The 14526-nt window shown below is 37.0% G+C and overlaps 1 protein-coding gene across 6 annotated transcripts in view; it reads left to right on the forward strand.

Annotated features, from left to right (window-relative positions):
• LOC110498649 (serine/threonine-protein kinase DCLK2-like) overlaps positions 1-14526 on the forward strand; it is a 109270-nt gene that overhangs the window by 75156 nt on the left and 19588 nt on the right. The window lies entirely within an intron of this gene.

Genomic DNA, 14526 nt, shown 5'->3' on the forward strand with positions numbered 1-14526 from the left:
TTAACCTCCAGAACACCTACAGTACACTACACAATGTTATTTAACCTCCAGACACCTACAGTACACTACACAATGTTATTTAACCTCCAGAACACCTACAGTACACTACACAATGTTATGTAACCTCCAGACACCTACAGTACACTACACAATGTTATGTAACCTACAGTACACTACACAATGTTATTTAACCTCCAGACACCTACAGTACACTACACAATGTTATTTAACCTCCAGACACCTACAGTACACTACACAATGTTATGTAACCTCCAGAACACCTACAGTACACTACACAATGTTATTTAACCTCCAGACACCTACAGTACACTACACAATGTTATTTAACCTCCAGAACACCTACAGTACACTACACAATGTTATTTAACCTCCAGACACCTACAGTACACTACACAATGTTATTTAACCTCCAGAACATCTACAGTACACTACACAATGTTATGTAACCTACAGACACCTACAGTACACTCTACACAATGTTATTTAACCTCCAGACACCTACAGTACACTACACAATGTTATTTAACCTCCAGAACACCTACAGTACACTACACAATGTTATTTAACCTACAGTACACTACACAATGTTATTTAACCTCCAGACACCTACAGTACACTACACAATGTTATTTAACCTACAGTACACTACACAATGTTATTTAACCTCCAGACACCTACAGTACACTACACAATGTTATTTAACCTCCAGAACATCTACAGTACACTACACAATGTTATTTAACCTCCAGACACCTACAGTACACTACACAATGTTATTTAACCTACAGTACACTACACAATGTTATTTAACCTCCAGAACACCTACAGTACACTACACAATGTTATTTAACCTCCAGAACACCTACAGTACACTACACAATGTTATTTAACCTCCAGACACCTACAGTACACTACACAATGTTATTTAACCTCCAGACACCTACAGTACACTACACAATGTTATGTAACCTACAGTACACTACACAATGTTATATAACCTCCAGACACCTACAGTACACTACACAATGTTATTTAACCTACAGTACACTACACAATGTTATTTAACCTCCAGACACCTACAGTACACTACACAATGTTATTTACCCTCCAGACACCTACAGTACACTACACAATGTTATGTAACCTACAGTACACTACACAATGTTATGTAACCTACAGTACACTACACAATGTTATGTAACCTCCAGACACCTACAGTACACTACACAATGTTATTTAACCTCCAGACACCTACAGTACACTACACAATGTTATTTAACCTCCAGAACACCTACAGTACACTACACAATGTTATTTAACCTCCAGAACACCTACAGTACACTACACAATGTTATTTAACCTGCAGACACCTACAGTACACTACACAATGTTATTTAACCTCCAGACACCTACAGTACACTACACAATGTTATGTAACCTCCAGACACCTACAGTACACTACACAATGTTATGTAACCTACAGTACACTACACAATGTTATATAACCTCCAGACACCTACAGTACACTACACAATGTTATTTAACCTCCAGACACCTACAGTACACTACACAATGTTATGTAACCTACAGTACACTACACAATGTTATGTAACCTACAGTACACTACACAATGTTATTTAACCTACAGTACACTACACAATGTTATGTAACCTACAGTACACTACACAATGTTATGTAACCTACAGTACACTACACAATGTTATTTAACCTACAGTACACTACACAATGTTATGTAACCTCCAGACACCTACAGTACACTACACAATGTTATTTAACCTGCAGACACCTACAGTACACTACACAATGTTATTTAACCTGCAGACACCTACAGTACACTACACAATGTTATTTAACCTCCAGACACCTACAGTACACTACACAATGTTATGTAACCTCCAGACACCTACAGTACACTACACAATGTTATGTAACTTACAGTACACTACACAATGTTATTTAACCTGCAGACACCTACACAATGTTATGTAACCTACAGTACACTACACAATGTTATTTAACCTACAGTACACCTACAGTACACTACACAATGTTATGTAACCTCCAGACACCTACAGTACACTACACAATGTTATGTAACCTACAGTACACTACACAATGTTATTTAACCTACAGTACACCTACAGTACACTACACAATGTTATTTAACCTATAGTACACCTACAGTACACTACACAATGTTATGTAACCTCCAGACACCTACAGTACACTACACAATGTTATTTAACCTCCAGACACCTACAGTACACTACACAATGTTATTTAACCTCCAGACACCTACAGTACACTACACAATGTTATGTAACCTCCAGACACCTACAGTACACTACACAATGTTATGTAACCTCCAGACACCTACAGTACACTACACAATGTTATTTAACCTCCAGACACCTACAGTACACTACACAATATTAATTAACCTCCATACACCTACAGTACACTACACAATGTTATTTAACCTACAGTACACTACACAATGTTAATTAACCTCCAGACACCTACAGTACACTACACAATGTTATTTAACCTCCAGACACCTACAGTACACTACACAATGTTATGTAACCTCCAGAACACCTACAGTACACTACACAATGTTATTTAACCTCCAGACACCTACAGTACACTACACAATGTTATTTAACCTCCAGACACCTACAGTACACTACACAATGTTATGTAACCTCCAGACACCTACAGTACACTACACAATGTTATTTAACCTCCAGAACACCTACAGTACACTACACAATGTTATTTAACCTCCAGAACACCTACAGTACACTACACAATGTTATTTAACCTCCAGACACCTACAGTACACTACACAATGTTATTTAACCTCCAGACACCTACAGTACACTACACAATGTTATTTAACCTCCAGAACACCTACAGTACACTACACAATGTTATTTAACCTCCAGACACCTACAGTACACTACACAATGTTATGTAACCTACAGTACACTACACAATGTTATTTAACCTACAGTACACTACACAATGTTATGTAACCTACAGTACACTACACAATGTTATTTAACCTACAGTACACTACACAATGTTATTTAACCTCCAGAACACCTACAGTACACTACACAATGTTATTTAACCTCCAGACCACCTACAGTACACTACACAATGTTATTTAACCTCCAGACACCTACAGTACACTACACAATGTTATTTAACCTACAGTACACTACACAATGTTATGTAACCTCCAGACACCTACAGTACACTACACAATGTTATTTAACCTACAGTACACTACACAATGTTATTTAACCTCCAGACACCTACAGTACACTACACAATGTTATTTAACCTCCAGACACCTACAGTACACTACACAATGTTATGTAACCTACAGTACACCTACAGTACACTACACAATGTTATTTAACCTCCAGACACCTACAGTACACTACACAATGTTATTTAACCTCCAGAACACCTACAGTACACTACACAATGTTATTTAACCTGCAGAACACCTACAGTACACTACACAATGTTATGTAACCTCCAGACACCTACAGTACACTACACAATGTTATGTAACCTACAGTACACTACACAATGTTATGTAACCTACAGTACACTACACAATGTTATGTGACCTCCAGACACCTACAGTACACTACACAATGTTATGTAACCTACAGTACACTACACAATGTTATGTAACCTACAGTACACTACACAATGTTATGTAACCTCCAGACACCTACAGTACACTACACAATGTTATGTAACCTCCAGACACCTACAGTACACTACACAATGTTATTTAACCTCCAGAACACCTACAGTACACTACACAATGTTATTTAACCTCCAGAACACCTACAGTACACTACACAATGTTATTTAACCTCCAGACACCTACAGTACACTACACAATGTTATTTAACCTCCAGACACCTACAGTACACTACACAATGTTATTTAACCTCCAGACACCTACAGTACACTACACAATGTTAATTAACCTCCAGACACCTACAGTACACTACACAATGTTATGTAACCTCCAGACACCTACAGTACACTACACAATGTTATTTAACCTCCAGACACCTACAGTACACTACACAATGTTATTTAACCTCCAGAACACCTACAGTACACTACACAATGTTATTTAACCTCCAGACACCTACAGTACACTACACAATGTTATTTAACCTCCAGACACCTACAGTACACTACACAATGTTATTTAACCTCCAGAACACCTACAGTACACTACACAATGTTATTTAACCTCCAGACACCTACAGTACACTACACAATGTTATGTAACCTACAGTACACTACACAATGTTATTTAACCTACAGTACACTACACAATGTTATGTAACCTACAGTACACTACACAATGTTATTTAACCTACAGTACACTACACAATGTTATTTAACCTCCAGAACACCTACAGTACACTACACAATGTTATTTAACCTCCAGAACACCTACAGTACACTACACAATGTTATTTAACCTCCAGACACCTACAGTACACTACACAATGTTATTTAACCTACAGTACACTACACAATGTTATGTAACCTCCAGACACCTACAGTACACTACACAATGTTATTTAACCTACAGTACACTACACAATGTTATTTAACCTCCAGACACCTACAGTACACTACACAATGTTATTTAACCTCCAGACACCTACAGTACACTACACAATGTTATGTAACCTACAGTACACCTACAGTACACTACACAATGTTATTTAACCTCCAGACACCTACAGTACACTACACAATGTTATTTAACCTGCAGAACACCTACAGTACACTACACAATGTTATGTAACCTCCAGACACCTACAGTACACTACACAATGTTATGTAACCTACAGTACACTACACAATGTTATGTAACCTACTGTACACTACACAATGTTATGTAACCTCCAGACACCTACAGTACACTACACAATGTTATGTAACCTACAGTACACTACACAATGTTATGTAACCTACAGTACACTACACAATGTTATGTAACCTCCAGACACCTACAGTACACTACACAATGTTATGTAACCTCCAGACACCTACAGTACACTACACAATGTTATTTAACCTCCAGAACACCTACAGTACACTACACAATGTTATGTAACCTACAGTACACTACACAATGTTATTTAACCTCCAGACACCTACAGTACACTACACAATGTTATTTAACCTCCAGACACCTACAGTACACTACACAATGTTATGTAACCTCCAAACACCTACAGTACACTACACAATGTTATTTAACCTCCAGACACCTACAGTACACTACACAATGTTATTTAACCTCCAGACACCTACAGTACACTACACAATGTTATTTAACCTGCAGACACCTACAGTACACTACACAATGTTATGTAACCTACAGTACACTACACAATGTTATTTAACCTCCAGACACCTACAGTACACTACACAATGTTATTTAACCTCCAGACACCTACAGTACACTACACAATGTTATGTAACCTACAGTACACTACACAATGTTATTTAACCTGCAGACACCTACAGTACACTACACAATGTTATGTAACCTCCAGAACACCTACAGTACACTACACAATGTTATTTAACCTACAGTACACTACACAATGTTATGTAACCTCCAGAACACCTACAGTACACTACACAATGTTATTTAACCTCCAGAACACCTACAGTACACTACACAATGTTATTTAACCTCCAGAACACCTACAGTCCACTACACAATGTTATGTAACCTACAGTACACTACACAATGTTATGTAACCTCCAGAACACCTACAGTACACTACACAATGTTATTTAACCTCCAGACACCTACAGTACACTACACAATGTTATTTAACCTCCAGACACCTACAGTACACTACACAATGTTATTTAACCTACAGTACACTACACAATGTTAATGAACCTCCAGACACCTACAGTACACTACACAATGTTATTTAACCTCCAGACACCTACAGTACACTACACAATGTTAATGAACCTCCAGACACCTACAGTACACTACACAATGTTATGTAACCTCCAGAACACCTACAGTACACTACACAATGTTATTTAACCTCCAGACACCTACAGTACACTACACAATGTTATGTAACCTCCAGACACCTACAGTACACTACACAATGTTATTTAACCTCCAGACACCTACAGTACACTACACAATGTTATGTAACCTCCAGAACACCTACAGTACACTACACAATGTTATGTAACCTACAGTACACCTACAGTACACTACACAATGTTATTTAACCTACAGTACACTACACAATGTTATGTAACCTACAGTACACTACACAATGTTATGTAACCTACAGTACACTACACAATGTTATTTAACCTCCAGACACCTACAGTACACTACACAATGTTATGTAAGCTACAGTACACTACACAATGTTATTTAACCTCCAGAACACCTACAGTACACTACACAATGTTATGTAACCTACAGTACACTACACAATGTTATGTAACCTACAGTACACTACACAATGTTATTTAACCTCCAGACACCTACAGTACACTACACAATGTTATGTAACCTACAGTACACTACACAATGTTATTTAACCTGCAGACACCTACAGTACACTACACAATGTTATTTAACCTCCAGACACCTACAGTACACTACACAATGTTATGTAACCTCCAGACACCTACAGTACACTACACAATGTTATGTAACCTACAGTACACTACACAATGTTATGTAACCTACAGTACACTACACAATGTTATTTAACCTCCAGACACCTACAGTACACTACACAATGTTATGTAACCTACAGTACACTACACAATGTTATGTAACCTACAGTACACTACACAATGTTATTTAACCTCCAGACACCTACAGTACACTAAACAATGTTATGTAACCTCCAGACACCTACAGTACACTACACAATGTTATGTAACCTACAGTACACTAGACAATGTTATGTAACCTACAGTACACTACACAATGTTATGTAACCTCCAGACACCTACAGTACACTACACAATGTTATTTAACCTCCAGACACCTACAGTACACTACACAATGTTATGTAACCTCCAGACACCTACAGTACACTACACAATGTTATGTAACCTACAGTACACTAGACAATGTTATGTAACCTACAGTACACTACACAATGTTATGTAACCTCCAGACACCTACAGTACACTACACAATGTTATTTAACCTACAGTACACTACACAATGTTATGTAACCTACAGTACACCTACAGTACACTACACAATGTTATTTAACCTCCAGACACCTACAGTACACTACACAATGTTATGTAACCTACAGTACACTACACAATGTTATTTAACCTAGAGTACACTACACAATGTTATGTAACCTACAGTACACCTACAGTAGACTACACAATATTATTTAACCTCCAGAACACCTACAGTACACTACACAATGTTATGTAACCTACAGTACACTACACAATGTTATTTAACCTACAGTACACTACACAATGTTAAGTAACCTACAGTACACCTACAGTACACTACACAATGTTATTTAACCTCCATACACCTACAGTACACTACACAATGTTATTTAACCTACAGTACACTACACAATGTTATTTAACCTACAGTACACTACACAATGTTATGTAACCTACAGTACACCTACAGTACACTACACAATATTATTTAACCTCCAGAACACCTACAGTACACTACACAATGTTATGTAACCTACAGTACACTACACAATGTTATTTAACCTACAGTACACTACACAATGTTATGTAACCTACAGTACACCTACAGTACACTACACAATGTTATGTAACCTACAGTACACCTACAGTACACTACACAATGTTATTTAACCTACAGTACACTAAACAATGTTATGTAACCTACAGTACACCTACAGTACACTACACAATGTTATGTAACCTCCAGACACCTACAGTACACTACACAATGTTATTTAACCTACAGTACACTACACAATGTTATTTAACCTCCAGACACCTACAGTACACTACACAATGTTATTTAACCTACAGTACACTACACAATGTTATGTAACCTACAGTACACCTACAGTACACTACACAATGTTATTTAACCTACAGTACACTACACAATGTTATGTAACCTACAGTACACCTACAGTACACTACACAATGTTATTTAACCTCCAGACACCTACAGTACACTACACAATGTTATGTAACCTACAGTACACTACACAATGTTATTTAACCTACAGTACACTACACAATGTTATGTAACCTACAGTACACCTACAGTAGACTACACAATATTATTTAACCTCCAGAACACCTACAGTACACTACACAATGTTATGTAACCTACAGTACACTACACAATGTTATTTAACCTACAGTACACTACACAATGTTATGTAACCTACAGTACACCTACAGTACACTACACAATGTTATTTAACCTCCAGACACCTACAGTACACTACACAATGTTATTTAACCTACAGTACACTACACAATGTTATTTAACCTACAGTACACTACACAATGTTATGTAACCTACAGTACACCTACAGTACACTACACAATATTATTTAACCTCCAGAACACCTACAGTACACTACACAATGTTATGTAACCTACAGTACACTACACAATGTTATTTAACCTACAGTACACTACACAATGTTATGTAACCTACAGTACACCTACAGTACACTACACAATGTTATGTAACCTACAGTACACCTACAGTACACTACACAATGTTATTTAACCTACAGTACACTAAACAATGTTATGTAACCTACAGTACACCTACAGTACACTACACAATGTTATGTAACCTCCAGACACCTACAGTACACTACACAATGTTATTTAACCTACAGTACACTACACAATGTTATTTAACCTCCAGACACCTACAGTACACTACACAATGTTATTTAACCTACAGTACACTACACAATGTTATTTAACCTCCAGACACCTACAGTACACTACACAATGTTATGTAACCTACAGTACACCTACAGTACACTACACAATGTTATTTAACCTACAGTACACTACACAATGTTATTTAACCTACAGTACACTACACAATGTTATTTAACCTCCAGACACCTACAGTACACTACACAATGTTATGTAACCTACAGTACACCTACAGTACACTACACAATGTTATTTAACCTACAGTACACTACACAATGTTATGTAACCTACAGTACACTACACAATGTTATGTAACCTACAGTACACTACACAATGTTATTTAACCTACAGTACACTACACAATGTTATGTAACCTACAGTACACTACACAATGTTATTTAACCTACAGTACACTACACAATGTTATGTAACCTCCAGACACCTACAGTACACTACACAATGTTATGTAACCTCCAGAACACCTACAGTACACTACACAATGTTATGTAACCTACAGTACACCTACAGTACACTACACAATATTATTTAACCTCCAGAACACCTACAGTACACTACACAATGTTATTTAACCTACAGTACACTACACAATGTTATTTAACCTCCAGACACCTACAGTACACTACACAATGTTATTTAACCTCCAGACACCTACAGTACACTACACAATGTTATGTAACCTACAGTACACCTACAGTACACTACACAATGTTATTTAACCTCCAGAACACCTACAGTACACTACACAATGTTATGTAACCTACAGTACACTACACAATGTTATTTAACCTACAGTACACTACACAATGTTATGTAACCTACAGTACACCTACAGTACACTACACAATGTTATGTAACCTACAGTACACCTACAGTACACTACACAATGTTATTTAACCTACAGTACACTACACAATGTTATGTAACCTACAGTACACCTACAGTACACTACACAATGTTATGTAACCTCCAGACACCTACAGTACACTACACAATGTTATGTAACCTACAGTACACTACACAATGTTATTTAACCTCCAGACACCTACAGTACACTACACAATGTTATTTAACCTACAGTACACTACACAATGTTATTTAACCTACAGTACACTACACAATGTTATGTAACCTACAGTACACTACACAATGTTATGTAACCTACAGTACACTACACAATGTTATTTAACCTACAGTACACTACACAATGTTATGTAACCTACAGTACACTACACAATGTTATTTAACCTACAGTACACTACACAATGTTATGTAACCTCCAGACACCTACAGTACACTACACAATGTTATGTAACCTCCAGAACACCTACAGTACACTACACAATGTTATGTAACCTACAGTACACCTACAGTACACTACACAATATTATTTAACCTCCAGAACACCTACAGTACACTACACAATGTTATTTAACCTACAGTACACTACACAATGTTATTTAACCTCCAGACACCTACAGTACACTACACAATGTTATGTAACCTCCAGACACCTACAGTACACTACACAATGTTATGTAACCTACAGTACACTACACAATGTTATGTAACCTACAGTACACTACACAATGTTATTTAACCTCCAGACACCTACAGTACACTACACAATGTTATGTAACCTCCAGACACCTACAGTACACTACACAATGTTATGTAACCTACAGTACACTAGACAATGTTATGTAACCTACAGTACACTACACAATGTTATGTAACCTCCAGACACCTACAGTACACTACACAATGTTATTTAACCTCCAGACACCTACAGTACACTACACAATGTTATGTAACCTCCAGACACCTACAGTACACTACACAATGTTATGTAACCTACAGTACACTAGACAATGTTATGTAACCTACAGTACACTATACAATGTTATGTAACCTCCAGACACCTACAGTACACTACACAATGTTATTTAACCTACAGTACACTACACAATGTTATGTAACCTACAGTACACCTACAGTACACTACACAATGTTATTTAACCTCCAGACACCTACAGTACACTACACAATGTTATGTAACCTACAGTACACTACACAATGTTATTTAACCTACAGTACACTACACAATGTTATGTAACCTACAGTACACCTACAGTAGACTACACAATATTATTTAACCTCCAGAACACCTACAGTACACTACACAATGTTATGTAACCTACAGTACACTACACAATGTTATTTAACCTACAGTACACTACACAATGTTATGTAACCTACAGTACACCTACAGTACACTACACAATGTTATTTAACCTCCAGACACCTACAGTACACTACACAATGTTATTTAACCTACAGTACACTACACAATGTTATTTAACCTACAGTACACTACACAATGTTATGTAACCTACAGTACACCTACAGTACACTACACAATATTATTTAACCTCCAGAACACCTACAGTACACTACACAATGTTATGTAACCTACAGTACACTACACAATGTTATGTAACCTACAGTACACCTACAGTACACTACACAATGTTATGTAACCTACAGTACACCTACAGTACACTACACAATGTTATTTAACCTACAGTACACTAAACAATGTTATGTAACCTACAGTACACCTACAGTACACTACACAATGTTATGTAACCTCCAGACACCTACAGTACACTACACAATGTTATTTAACCTACAGTACACTACACAATGTTATTTAACCTCCAGACACCTACAGTACACTACACAATGTTATTTAACCTACAGTACACTACACAATGTTATTTAACCTCCAGACACCTACAGTACACTACACAATATTATGTAACCTACAGTACACCTACAGTACACTACACAATGTTATTTAACCTACAGTACACTACACAATGTTATGTAACCTACAGTACACTACACAATGTTATTTAACCTCCAGACACCTACAGTACACTACACAATGTTATTTAACCTACAGTACACTACACAATGTTATTTAACCTCCAGACACCTACAGTACACTACACAATGTTATGTAACCTACAGTACACCTACAGTACACTACACAATGTTATTTAACCTACAGTACACTACACAATGTTATGTAACCTACAGTACACTACACAATGTTATGTAACCTACAGTACACTACACAATGTTATTTAACCTACAGTACACTACACAATGTTATGTAACCTACAGTACACTACACAATGTTATTTAACCTACAGTACACTACACAATGTTATGTAACCTCCAGACACCTACAGTACACTACACAATGTTATGTAACCTCCAGAACACCTACAGTACACTACACAATGTTATGTAACCTACAGTACACCTACAGTACACTACACAATATTATTTAACCTCCAGAACACCTACAGTACACTACACAATGTTATTTAACCTACAGTACACTACACAATGTTATTTAACCTCCAGACACCTACAGTACACTACACAATGTTATTTAACCTCCAGACACCTACAGTACACTACACAATGTTATGTAACCTACAGTACACCTACAGTACACTACACAATGTTATTTAACCTCCAGAACACCTACAGTACACTACACAATGTTATGTAACCTACAGTACACTACACAATGTTATTTAACCTACAGTACACTACACAATGTTATGTAACCTACAGTACACCTACAGTACACTACACAATGTTATGTAACCTACAGTACACCTACAGTACACTACACAATGTTATTTAACCTACAGTACACTACACAATGTTATGTAACCTACAGTACACCTACAGTACACTACACAATGTTATGTAACCTCCAGACACCTACAGTACACTACACAATGTTATGTAACCTACAGTACACTACACAATGTTATTTAACCTCCAGACACCTACAGTACACTACACAATGTTATTTAACCTACAGTACACTACACAATGTTATTTAACCTACAGTACACTACACAATGTTATGTAACCTACAGTACACTACACAATGTTATGTAACCTACAGTACACTACACAATGTTATGTAACCTACAGTACACTACACAATGTTATGTAACCTACAGTACACTACACAATGTTATTTAACCTACAGTACACTACACAATGTTATGTAACCTCCAGACACCTACAGTACACTACACAATGTTATGTAACCTACAGTACACCTACAGTACACTACACAATATTATTTAACCTCCAGAACACCTACAGTACACTACACAATGTTATTTAACCTACAGTACACTACACAATGTTATTTAACCTCCAGACACCTACAGTACACTACACAATGTTATTTAACCTCCAGACACCTACAGTACACTACACAATGTTATGTAACCTACAGTACACCTACAGTACACTACACAATGTTATTTAACCTCCAGAACACCTACAGTACACTACACAATGTTATGTAACCTACAGTACACTACACAATGTTATTTAACCTCCAGAACACCTACAGTACACTACACAATGTTATTTAACCTCCAGACACCTACAGTACACTACACAATGTTATGTAACCTACAGTACACTACACAATGTTATTTAACCTGCAGACACCTACAGTACACTACACAATGTTATTTAACCTCCAGACACCTACAGTACACTACACAATGTTATGTAACCTACAGTACACAAGACAATGTTATTTAACCTCCAGAACTCCTAAAGGGATATATTCTCAGGTACACCACATAACAACATGGCTGGTCCTTGACGAGATAGCGTTCATTACACAGTCACCACGCTTAATGTTAACATGATAATCTCTGAATATTCTACGATTGGCCACCTGCTTCATATCTGATTCACACAGTTAAACCTCTACTAGCCTGTCTAGGATGTCCTTTAACTTACAGAAAACGGGGATTTAATCCTTACTGTTGGAAAACTCTTAGAAATGTCTAATTGGTCTCGGGAATGGCCTGTAAATGTTCCCATAGTCCTTACGCTGAAAATCAAGTGTTCAGTGGGCTAGCCTAGCACATCCGTTCGGCTTCCTTAGTGTAAACCCAGGCGTCTGGCCCTCGCACGTTATTCAGCTATTTAAATATAGGAGATGTGAATTTACATGAGTTCATTTGATGTTTTTTTATACTTGCGGTTTAGCATAACTGTGATCTCGCATAGATTAACCGTTCGGCATAGACATAGACAAGGTCTCTGGATAGTAGTGTCATTGCAGTGAGGATTGTCTGCCAGAATAGGGCTGAGAGATTTATTGTGTCGTCCTATCCTCCCCCTACTTGTACCTCTTCTGTGGCTACTCTTGATGTGTTCTGGTGTGTCCTTGAATTGATTCCTGGTGCTGAATTGGAAAATGCAGCCAGTTAGTGAGGGAAGGTGAGGGGATAGATAGGACAATGGTGTCAGAGTTATTCTGACGCTGTGTGTCTTTGAATGTGACATGAATATAATGTGTGTGTGTGTGTGTGTGTGTACTACAGTATTTGTGGGTGTATG

Source organism: Oncorhynchus mykiss, chromosome 19 (assembly GCF_013265735.2).
Source record: "Oncorhynchus mykiss isolate Arlee chromosome 19, USDA_OmykA_1.1, whole genome shotgun sequence".
NCBI classification, from domain to species: Eukaryota; Metazoa; Chordata; class Actinopteri; order Salmoniformes; family Salmonidae; genus Oncorhynchus; species Oncorhynchus mykiss.